Raw genomic sequence first — 12,302 nt, forward strand, 5'->3', positions numbered from 1 at the left:
AGGAAGTGAATTTCAGGTCAATATAGGTTTGAAAAATTGAAGTACAATAAAATGTAAAGAGAATACTTTCTGAAGGAGGGTTGTGTGACATTTTAGCATGCATTTCTTTTTTTCCCAAAGCTTAAGCTCAAAACTAGCAAACAAATAGAACTACTTGAGCTCTATCCAATTCCCACATTAAAAAAAAAAAAGGCATTAGAATCTCACACTTTATGAAATAAAGCTTTCTTTCAACCAACCCAGTCTAATGAAATGTCATCAGCCAGGTAGCAGTGTTCACACCACAGCCTTACTACATCAGGGATAAGCCTTTCCAGCCATGCAAACCTTCTCCCTTGTTTTCAGCCTTAAAGCACCATTTCTCGAGAAGCTGGACCTCAACTTGATTCATGCCATCAAGTCTCAAGGCTCTGCCTTTGATGGATATTAATACCAGCATTGTTCATTGAGCCTCTCTCTGCCAACGTACCTTAATGAGGATTTGCCACTGTCCAACTGAGAGGTTCTCTGAAATGCCATTTGTAATCCTATATACAATTATCCTATGCTGCCAGTTTATAAATATTTTTCATCTCACCGAGTACAAAATGTTAGGTGGAGCACAGACCTAAAGGAGCAGAACTGCTGGCAGGGCTAGCTCAGGTGATTCACAAGGATGGCTCAGAAGCACATCCTTGGTCCACTTATGGAAGCGGCTTTCTGGACCTGGGGCAGCCTTGTAGCCATAAAATCTTCAGGGACCAATGCTATTTTTGTAACTACCTGGAATCATCGGGAAAATGAGTGTCACCAACCTGTGTAATGGTGCTCCAGAAGCAAGTTCCCCGTCTTGCCTGCACATAATGCCTGAGTATATGAAACTCAGCTAGGAGAAGCTTGACAAGGAAGTACAAGACCACAGTTTTTAAAATGAGTTTCTGTGTATTTGCAGGCCAGTTCCTTAGCTAAACTGCACGTGGTCTGTATATTTTTTCCTCAGAGATTCAATCAGTAATTAAAATAAATTATAATTAATGATTCACCAAGCCCTGAACACTTCATGAACCTAAACAAAAACAGAAAACAGCTGATAATTTAAAACAAAAAATAACACAAAGTAATAGGCTTATTCATCAAGCTCTTATGTTGCCAGCAACATAAAAGAGAAACGTTAAATAAAAATAACCCTTCTTAGAAGGCACTGGTATGAAGTATCTTGAGCTCCACCAAAAGAAAACTCCTACAAGGTTTCCAGTAAACAGGTATCCATGACTCAATCCTCCTCTACATCTTCTGGACATCTCCAGTCCCTACCAAACAGATGTGATTTCTCTCCTCCCACTGCAAAGCAGAATTTGTAGAGCTTCTACAGTAGAAGAATTTACAGTGTGGAGTACTTCCAGCTCTGAAGCGAGGTGAGGTTATCACAATGGATTTAATGACGGATTTAACACAAAATGGAAAGCCATACAGTTATGATTAGCAAAGCCAAGTAAACTGAGCCTAGTGTAGCCACTCATTTCATTAGCTCCCCATCATCCAAGGGAGATTTTTTTCCCCCCCACAGCTCCCAGAATTTCTTGGCTCATTGATCCAAACCATCAACTCCAGCAAACTTCCCACCTTCAAAATCACCGCTGTGCTTGTAGCACTGAGCAGCACATGCACAGGCTGCCTGCTCTCCCTGGGTCAAAACATCACATAGTCTGGCTCTGTGCATTTGTCCCTCAAGTACTGCCTATTTCAAGAAACCAGAGCTTGATTTCCTAATACAGTTTTGTCCATTTGTTCACAATAAAGTCTTATAAGCTTAAGATAAAGCACTTAAGCCTATAACAAGAGACAAAGAAAACAGTAATCTGTTTTTTAGTTAATAGAGAGAAAGAAAAACCTACAGATTGTTCATCATTTTAATTCCTCCCCCTCATGTCCAAAGCTTAGTCTCTGTGGGCTTCTACACTCAAGATTCCCCAGCACAAACTCCCCATAGCATTCCTCCACACCTGTAGCGATCGGAAAGATCGATATGATGGAAAAGGCATTACAAAAGAGGTGGAAGGACCAGCACGATAGCAAGGTGCTACAAAGGAAGGGAAGCAGATCGCTCACCCGCATCAGAAGATTCTGGGTTCGTAGGGAAAAGCTTCCACCAAGGAGGGATCTCCAGAAAGAGATCCTTCCTCAGCCCTTCAATGAGGTCTAAGAGAATTGCCTTCACCTGTGCTCCCAGGGCTGACTGGGTCTTTCCTCCAGGTGCTCAATCAGTGGTTCAGGCCATGACTCAGCAGTTCCCATACAACACCCCAACCCTGCTACGGCATACAAATCCTGGAAAGATGTGCAGGATAGGACATATCCTAGGACAAAGCACAGAGTTCTTAGCACTAACAACTTGCAGAGGCCACTCTGCAGCAGCATGGGAGACAGGGGGTCAGAATCATGCCTGATGCAAGCTCTTTTGCCACCAGGTCTCCAGAAAGAAATTTGACTCATCCACCCAGAAGCAAGGAGGCAAGATGTACAGCAGGATAGTCATAGGGTTTTCAACAACAGGAATGTAGTTGCCACCAGGGAATTTGGAGCTTGCTTCTCTTCTGACACAAATGTGGGCCAAAGCAATTCCAGCTGTCACACCACTGGAAACCTAACATGCAAGTGGCATCAGTGGTTGCTTTCTATCCATTTCTAGTGCATCCTAAAGAATTTTCAAAGCCTTGCATCCTCTGTGCCACTGCTGATCACAATCTCCTCTCCCAGTGCCACTTTCCCTGGAAACGGCCACTTGGATGTGCTTCATGCCTGGGTACAGACAGGGCTGCAGGCTTTTCTCCTGATTCTCACCAGCCCTTCAAGCATGCGGCAATGGCAGCTTTTAATACATCAGGCCTGCAGCCTAAGGTCAAACACGGCAGGATAGAGTCCATGCTGCCTCACAGCAGCGAGTTCCCCCAACTTACATTCTTTGTAAGGTGCTGCTTTGCAACTTTCTTTTATATATTGTAATTTGATAGTTGCATTAAATTCTTTAGCTCTTAGAGAGTGGCAAAATGCACACAATTCGCCTTCCCTGTGACACTGATTATTTAGAGTAGCTATAGCGTGGCCTTGTGTCTCTACATTAAGGGGTATGAATCTCTGTCTGCCTTCTTATGGAAGCCCTTTCCATTCCTCTCATCTTTTTTAGTTGTATATACTCTTCTACTTCTGCTGTACGCTTTAGACAAGAAAAAAAAGGTGATAATTTCTATTTATATACCATACAGAGAGGCTATATGCAGAAAAAAAAAAAAGGCCAATAGGGAAGGAGTAGGAAAACATCATCTACCTAAAGCAGTGCCATAAGTAGCCAGCAAAAGCTTATAAAATAACGAGACTCACAGCAATGACTCAAAGTGAATATTATACACTAAACAGAGAGGTGTTACAGCAGCCTGTCCAAGAAAAAGATTTAATAGTTATTTCACAAACGCTCCTGAAGCATTCAACTTGATATGCAGCTGTGTTAACAAAGGAGGCAAATAGGATGCTAGAATGTCTTGCTAGAGGCATACAATGTACATCAGAAGAATGACGGTTAAATTACTAAACAAAGTACTCCACATGGACCAAAAATAGACTCTGTTCCATACTTGCTATCTACAACTTATTGCAAGTAAATACCAGCAGGCTACTATCTTTATTCCTTCCTGTTAGTCTTTTTCTTCCTCATAACAGTATTTGTCCAGCAAATACTTTGTTCACAATGATTCTCTGCATTTATCGGCTGTGATTTTTGATATAAAATACATGTCAAGCCTATTTGGGAACAATATTGAGCTTATTCCTAAGCTGCTCACTGGGCAAAACCACAGAAGGAATGAAGGGAGGGTCTGCTCTTTCTTCTTTTTGAATTTCTCTATTAGGCAGATCACTGATGCTAATAACCACATAGTCTGATAAGGGTGTAGCTAAGAATCTCTTTTTCTGTACTGCTGCAAGCAGCCATGACTTCCTTCTCTCCAAAAATGCTTTGGAAACAAGCCCAGGTTGTTCCTCTGCTGAGAAATATGTATTACTTTGTTCAAGGGAGCAATAAATAATATAAAGGGGTGGATGGAAATAAATACCTCAAATTGAACTGAAAATAAAGAAAAGTGAGATGGTGGAGATCACTTTTAAATTCTGCCAAGGTCTGAGAAAATGAAGTCCATTTGAAAGGATAATTTTCCTCTCAGTTATATTGCTCTAGATCAAAAGCCAGCGTTAACAGATTGCTGTGTACAGGACAGATGTAATTGCAAACAATATGCAGCCGAAGTATTTCCAACCCTGAATGTTAACAAGGCATACGACGGATCTAAAAAAATATCATGATATATGTGTAAATTATATCCTTTGGTTTAAAACAGATAAATACAATTGAATTTGTCTTCTCGTTTCTGAAACTATAGGAAGCAAATTATTTTCATAATCTTCTCTGCCAGTATGGAAAAGCAAGCATTCAGATATGCACACACACATACAGAAAAAAAAACACTTTAAAGTCACCTGACTTTGGGAGCCAAGAATATAAGGAAAACACTAATGTTGCAGGACTTGGGATAAAAAACACATTGGTTTCCAGCACAGCAGTTCATTTGTTCTGAATGGGCTTTCAGTTACATTGATCCAATTCAACAGCAGGACTTGTGAATAAGGATAAAACAAGTTTTGCGACACTTCTTCAATGATCATGCATCTCTTTTTAATATAGGACAATGCGAAAATTGTCAGTGGTTCCTTTTGAGGATGTGATTTTAATCTATTACATTTATTCTCCACCTCAATAGCATTGTACTGCATTATACCGTGAGAACAAGAATAGATTCTAGCATGCAGAAAAGGTGGAAAAAACGATTGAAAATGTCAGCGAAAATTCTTTGTGGAACAAGGCATATTGCACTCACACGATGAGGCGAAATACTTGTTTCCTGGTTTTCATGGGAGGATATTACTGACCTACCTGAAAGGCTGAAAATTCTATGACTGCACTTATTGCTTCTACACTGATAGAAGTCAATGCTGACTGGGAAACAGAGGACTTGAACAAACAATTGCCATCTGAGCGCACAGAAATTCCTTATGGTACCTCTCCCTGACATCTCCCAAGGAAATGCTTAATGCTTTGCCCTCTCTGCACCTTGAATGCCTCCAAACCTGCCTAAGTACGTAGTCTTTCTCTTTTGGTTCTTCTAAAATGACAAGGTGATGAGCCATTGGATTGAAAAGAAACAGCCATTTGGCAGATTTATGAAGCGCACTAAAGAGCTGCACAGCACCTAAGCAAGTATAGATACATATATATTCAGGTCTTTGGACTGTGGCTCGATAGCCTTGTTCAGGGTCCCTAGAAAGTAAGTCCAGGTGATGACCTACAACTAAAATAGCAGAGAAAAAAGAAAAAAAGATAGGAACTGAGGGTAGGGGAGAATAGTCAAAGTTTTGTAGAGAGAAAAGATTAGGATGAATTTTAATTCCAGAAGTAGAATATCTGAACTATCATGGAAAGGAAACTAAAGTATTTATAAATGCAACAATATACTTCCTAAGTGCAAACTGAATAGGTATATTTAGCTTTCCGCAGGGATTCATGAAATTAAGTTCAAATAGGAGAAAACTGGCATGTGAGCAGTGTTATTTCTTGTAATAAATGAACAATGAAACAAGTACATTCGTGAAAGAGAGGGTTTATCTCGCACAGCATACTGATGAACAAGACACTCAGCTCTCCTGGGACGGAAAAAAAAAAAAAAAAGACCAAGAAAACCCACCCACATACAAAACTTTCCTATGTTGTTTTAGGATAACATTCACAGAAGAGCCAGCAGCTGCACCTGTCCCCCTAGGTGGGAAGTCAGGAGATTGCTGCTGCTCTCTTTGTACTCTGCCTTCTCCAGTGCTCTTGCTTTCACAGCGCCTATGAAGCCTGCTAACTCTGCTGTGGTCACTGGAAAACAACTTGTGCATTAAGGTTAGCTGGCCCAAATTGATTTTCAATGCTGCTTTCACTCTAAGACAATGTTTTATTGGCTTTGGAGGTATGCTTCCCTCTGAACTGCAGAGCAAGCCTGTAAACTGATGTTGTGAGTAGCAGGGGTTGCACCAGCAGAGCTGGCAGCTGAACGTGCCCCAAGCACTAGGTTGGCTGTCACTATATCAACCTGAGTCACTGTGAAGAACAGAGTGACTCCATTCCCGTCTCTACACCAAATTAAGCCACTGCTGCAGAAGAAAGGCCAGTAGACAAGGCCTGTAAAAAAACCTCAGGCAACAAAGAAGCTGGTGTTAAGTTTGCAAACAGTCATTTACTGCAGAAGGGAAAAAAATCTTAAGACAAAAAGCATTTTAAAAGCCTGGGCATTAGAAGTTCAGATGGTAGCAAAAAGAGAAAACCAAACAAAGTTCTGCACCACAGCTATCTACATAGATACATATATTTAAAGACACTTGATTTTGTCCTCTTCTGCAAAAGCCATTCACCTGTTTGCAGTATCTGTACCTTGTAAAGACGAGACACATTTAAGTGATAGCTGTCACTAAAACCTAGAAGCGGTTCATAGGCTGTGATGAGAGGAAACTTAACCCTCTTCCTTTGTATTAGTTTGCTCAAGCTGAGGAGAAAATCTGGTGCATATGACATTAGACTACACAGAAGCAATTAAATAGATGTTAAGACCAGAAGACCATCACGATTGTGCAGTTTGGCTTTCAGCGTAACACAATGCAGAGAGCCTCACCTGTGATCTTTGCCTCAAGCTGCAGTTGAGCTGGAACATACCTTTTACAAAGAAGATTTTAAATGACAGAAGATCTACACCATCCCCACCTCTGTTCTATGACTGTTTTGTGACCTGCACTGTTAAAATATGTGGCTGTAATTTGTAGAGAAACACATGTTTTTTCAGTGCTGTGCTCCCTTCTTTGCAAACTATGGTATTTTGCATCTTTTCTCCATAGAGTTTTTGTCCTGATTCATCAGCTTTCTTCTCTTAATCTACATGCTTCAAACATATATATTTCTTTTACAGATGGTTTTCAGATCACCTCCAAGTCATTTCATCTTCTCTGCTCTCCTCAAGTTTTGTAGCTGAGAGTCCAAGCTGAAAAAAAAAGCTCAAATTGAACAAATGACCTTTGTAACTTTTATGTGCTCTGAAAAATCCTATTTCTCCCTTAAGTCCAAAGCTGTAACTTCATGATTTTACTGCAAGTCTCTTACTGCTTGATATTTTTAATTAAACTCCAACTTCTAGAATTGAAGACAACAAAAATCTCCGGCTCCAGAAGAGCTTGAGTCCTCGTGGTAAGCAGTAAAACTTGAATAAGCGACCCAACCACCACAAAAACACAGTCTCAGAGGTCGTATTTTCTTATGATTTTAGGCAGCTAAACTACATATCAGAATGCACAAGAGGTGCTCTATTATCAACTGAAGGAGCAGCAATCTCCTCCTACCAGAGGCTTCCCATCATTTCCTGCAGCCATCTCAAGCAGGCCTTGAGATATGGCCTTCAGCAGCCCAGGCCTGAAGCAGAAACTCTGCTTGCCCTTCTCCTTTACAGAAGAAAAACACTCAAAGAGTGTTTTCAAAGAGATGCTAGAGAACCTCTCTAGTTTTGCTGAGAAACATGTTTCAAGAACCTGGCCTATGGGAACTCCTGTTCCAACAATCTCACTTGCCAAGAACAAGGATTTCCTCAGTGAGAAAACAAAACTCTATCAGCAACAAAAACATAAAGGTCTAGTTTTACCTTCCTGAGAGCCTTTCACCCTCCATAAAAGAGAGAAATAATTCTCAAGAAACAAAGCAACTCACCAACTCCTCTGAAAGAGTGTCCTGGCCCAGAAGCGTAGTAGGCACATCTGAAAACTATCAGGGCTTCATGGACAGGCATTCCCCAGCTCAGGACTGGGTAAATTATAAACACCCATCAGCTGCAGCTCAGGGCTGAAGCAATCACTGTACTATGCTCAGGGAGAGCAGGATATCAGCTGAAAATGTTATCAGGTAAATTGGTCTTATGCTGAACCTGTTGCAGAGCTGGAACACGTTTCTGCTTGCTAGATTGCCAACCGATGCCTTGATATTCCCCAAAAAGGGAGGAACAAAACACAACAATTCTCTGGAAATTCACTTTCTAATGACTGAAAGTTGAGTCAATAGGTAAAAAAAAATATATGAAGAAAATTCTCAACCATTTACACAACAGCAAATCATTGAAAGCAGCCAAACAAACATTTACTCTGTCCCCTCTACTTCACTCCTACAAAGTAAATTCTTAATCCTGGTAGTAGCAACAAGCTCTGCTGGGCAAAGGGAAATGAGAGCCAACTGCTGAGCAGCTGGGCAACTAGGAGATTTCACTGCTCACCAATCTCACGTAAGCTTAGCAAAACAGCACTATTAGGGTTATATGATATATCAGTAAAAATACTAATTACTGAGGCCCAGACTCAAAGCAGTTTCTCAGAACAACATGCCTACAGCTAGCACGCAAAATGAGCGTGCTTTACGGGGATACACATTCCCTACTAAACAGAAACAAACACGCACAATTATTATCATTTAGAAAAGACAAAGGCTGCCAAAGCTGTGGAAATGCCATCAGTGCTCAGAATAGAGTCCTTTATTGTTTGCTACTAATTGCAAGAAAAAAGAATTCACAGACATTTCAAAGCAGCTGCTGTTTTGTCCTTAACAACTCCTTTCGACTTAGAAAGGAAGATTTTCATTTTAACAGCCTCAGAAAGCTTTTATGGCTTGCTACCATCCAAGGCCATTCAGATGTGTTATTTCTGTATTGATTGTGTCATGAGGTTCAGCAAAAAGGTCTAAGAAGCTAAGAGAAAAGCCTGTAACTAGAGAAATTACTGTTTAAGTCTCCGCAATTTCTGTTCAATTAAGGGTTACTTCTCCCCCCTGCACATATACTGGCCTTGTTAATTTTACTGGTAAAAATCTATGCAGACTCAATTGCTCAGGAGACTACAGCTTGATCCTTTGAAGCTACAGGTTCCAGCTGCTGTAAATCATCTGTGGAGGGAAGCTGCCTTACATTATCTGAGAAGCTGGCCTGCTGTGGCTAAATACTCCCCATCTGGTTCAATCAGTCTCCCTTCTGGAAAGCCCTAAGGATTGTCATTTCAAGCTGTATTTGTCTCTAAGACCTTTGTAATGTTGATATTGTGCATATGGCCAGGAATATCCTATCCTCCGCTATGCTGGGCACTGTCTTAGGAATGGCTGAGCTTGCTAGATGAAACTCAAGGTGCCCACCTGCTTAGCAACATCCCACAGACAATTTTATTTCAGCTACATGCCTTTCTTTTGAGGCACTGATCCTGCTTTTATTAGTCTGCAAAATGGGCAGCCATTATCATATGTGCCTGTTAGAAGCTGGTGTCGTATTTACAGCTTCAGATGAGAAAAACAACAACAAAAGCTTCCAACTTCTTTTGTGAAAATATTTCACTTCGGTCTGCTTCTCTTTTTTTTTTTTCTAGTAGGGATTAGTGGCTGTTTTTCTGTCTCCAGATCTCCAATTAATACATGGCCATGAGTTTAAACATCAAGAGAAGCTTTGCTTGAGCAAGGAGTGAGCAAAGCTAGGGCTAAATCAGCAGAAGAGAAAGACAGGTTCAAAGATGCATCAAGACTCAGGAGACCAAGTTCAGTTCTTTGCTCTGTCATAGATTGTTTGTGTACCTAAATAAACTATACAAGGTCAGATTCAAAGTGGGATGTAGGCAACAACACAGCAAAGGAGGCACAGCTGTAAAAAAAGCAAGTAAAAAAGCTTACACACACAGTGCTTTAAGCTCCTTGTTATCAAACCCGGACAGGCATCAGGGCAGCTCAGTCCTGAAAGAACTGACCAATCCCTCTATTGGCACTCTCCTCTTCCCTGCAGGTTTTTTGTTAGGTTTTCCAGGATAAAACCAACTGATGGATCAGATCTCTTCTAAAGGAGGTCTAACTTTTTAAAGCACCCCTAAAGTTAGCAGCTTATTTTTTGGCAGCCACTAAAGGACCCAGCTCAGGAGGGCCCCTCTCAGTTCACACATCTGCCAAAGGACATTCAAATGTCTGCCATCCTGCAGGAGCACCTGAGCTATCACCCGCGGGGATACCCCACAGCTCTGCTACTACTGTGTCACTGTGCAGGAGCAATTGCAGAAATCGCAAATTGGGAGACGGTGCCCATACTGCTGTAGTTAGGACACACCAAAGTGGGTCCTTGCTCATACTTGGAATGCATTTATATTCCCCTCACACCACTGCCAGGCAGCACACTACAAAGCTGAAGTCCTTCCTACTGCTTCTCATGCTCTCAGGTTATTTCTGATGCAGGAAAACAGCTTTGGTGTGGGAAGGAATGAACAGGAATGAAATTAAACTTGGATCTTCCTGAATACATAGGCTGGCCACTAAAAGTGCTGGGACAAGGGAGTGAAAGCCTCCTCTAATTTAGATATTGCAAAATATCTGGAGGAAGACAACCAAGCACCAGGAATACAGTGGGATACCCAGACAGAGAAGAGCGTAGCTGATGATCCAGAGCTAAATATCCTCTTCGAAAAACCTAGTCAGGTGGCCAAGGTGTACAGTCTCACACGTACACTTGCTCATGGTGTTTCTTAGCCAGATAGCTCAAATCAGAGACATCCAAATATACTGGCTTTAGGAAGCTTCTCAGGAAGGTGGTTATTTTAGCTCCTGTTTTGAGGAGATCAGTCTGTCCTGTATATGTAGGCTCCTCTAAATGGAGACTAGGTGTCTAACAGTGTTCCGGATCCCATATGGGCACCAGATGACTGCAAGGTAGGTACTGCAATATTGTGATTCTTTATTAGATTTGGCCTTTAGTGTTTCATCTCCCCATCTGTATTTTCATGCTCATTTGTAATTACTACAGAAAGATATTCAACACTGCACCACTTTTCCAGAGCAGTTACAAACGTACTCAAGCAGGAACAAAGCACAATGTGCATGCTTTTAATCTGATTTTATAAACTTGACACATAACTTTTGGCATAACCCTGTAGGGAGATGTTTCAAATTTAAATAGCATTTCCATTTCACATCCGGGGAAATAACTACATTTCTCACAGCAGTGGCTAGGTGCACATGCAGGCAGCCACACTCTCACAGCTTCACTGTCACTATGGCACAAGAGAGACAGCTTAGGGGAATTAAGATGTGATTAACCCCACTGGATACCCATTAGCTCTTCCAACCAGGTGATCTATCAGAGGCCATCAGTGACTTTGACTTTCTTGAAACACTACACAGTGAATCGAGGCGGCTCAGGAGTTACTGCTTAGGTGTTCAAATGTCTCTCTGTTCGAGGGAAAAAAACACATGTAGCAACCTTATCTTCTATCCCTAAGGAAATCACCTCTGTTGGTCCAGTGGGGTCAACTAGTGTGACCTGTGAATCAGACACCTGAAATAGCTCCTGCTGTCATTGCTCCCTCCTAGAAGGCTTCTCCTGCATACCAGGGACAGCTGCATAGGGTGCTGCCTCTTTTAATCCACCCACAGCTACAGTCAAGTGCCAGAGCTCCTGTATAGACTCAGCAGCTGTCTGTGGTTGGCTCCAGGTAGCTTCTAATCTGCACCACAAAGATGCTGGGTTTAAAAGAATGGACGTGGTCATGTATTAACTGATCTGGGCAGCTAACTGTGGCCATCTGCAATGGGTTGAGGACGTGACACCTGAGTTACCTCAGCCACTCAAGCAAGTTTTGAAAATGGAAGCGGAGTTCCTAGTTGTAAAGGAAATTGTTGAAATACTACCTATTGAGTTTATCAAGACTTTGAAAGCAATAGCAATTAAAAGAACACAATAATTACATTGGTGTCTATTCTCTCCCGGTTAAGCAGAAGTCTGCGTGTCCATCACAGGGTGGAGAAGTCCCTTCCCTTCCATGACTCCTTGCCCCCAGCCCTGCTCCATCACTTTCACTGGCAGCACAAGATGATATGTCAAACTCTGAGCAGCATCTGCTGAGGTTCAGGTGCCTCTTTCATTAAGCTACAAGGATGACAAGCCTCACGGACAGAGGGAGCACATGGCAGGAGGTTGTAAGGGCTTTAACCACCTCTGTGAGACTTACCAGAGCTTCTTCTGTCAGGGAGCCTTCTGTGTTGCAAATGAAATTTTCATGAAATACTGAGGAAACCTCATTAACATCTCCCTGAGAAAATGACAGCACCAGGTACTGAGCAGTACCTCCATTGTCAGCTTCTGCCACTGGCCCATCCTGCTACTTATCCCCCTGGACACGTGCACAGAGCAGTC

General features: G+C 41.8%; 1 long non-coding RNA gene across 1 annotated transcript in view; it reads right to left on the reverse strand.

Annotated features, from left to right (window-relative positions):
• The window catches only part of LOC110396490, a 28,794-nt gene extending 20,913 nt beyond the window's left edge, over positions 1–7,881 (reverse strand). Inside the window, exons 1-2 of the long non-coding RNA XR_002436999.1 lie at positions 7,814–7,881; positions 6,735–7,097 (exon numbers count right to left, since the gene is read on the reverse strand). This is a non-coding gene — a long non-coding RNA (uncharacterized LOC110396490). The remainder of the gene's footprint in view (positions 1–6,734; positions 7,098–7,813) is intronic.

Source organism: Numida meleagris, chromosome 3 (assembly GCF_002078875.1).
Source record: "Numida meleagris isolate 19003 breed g44 Domestic line chromosome 3, NumMel1.0, whole genome shotgun sequence".
NCBI classification, from domain to species: Eukaryota; Metazoa; Chordata; class Aves; order Galliformes; family Numididae; genus Numida; species Numida meleagris.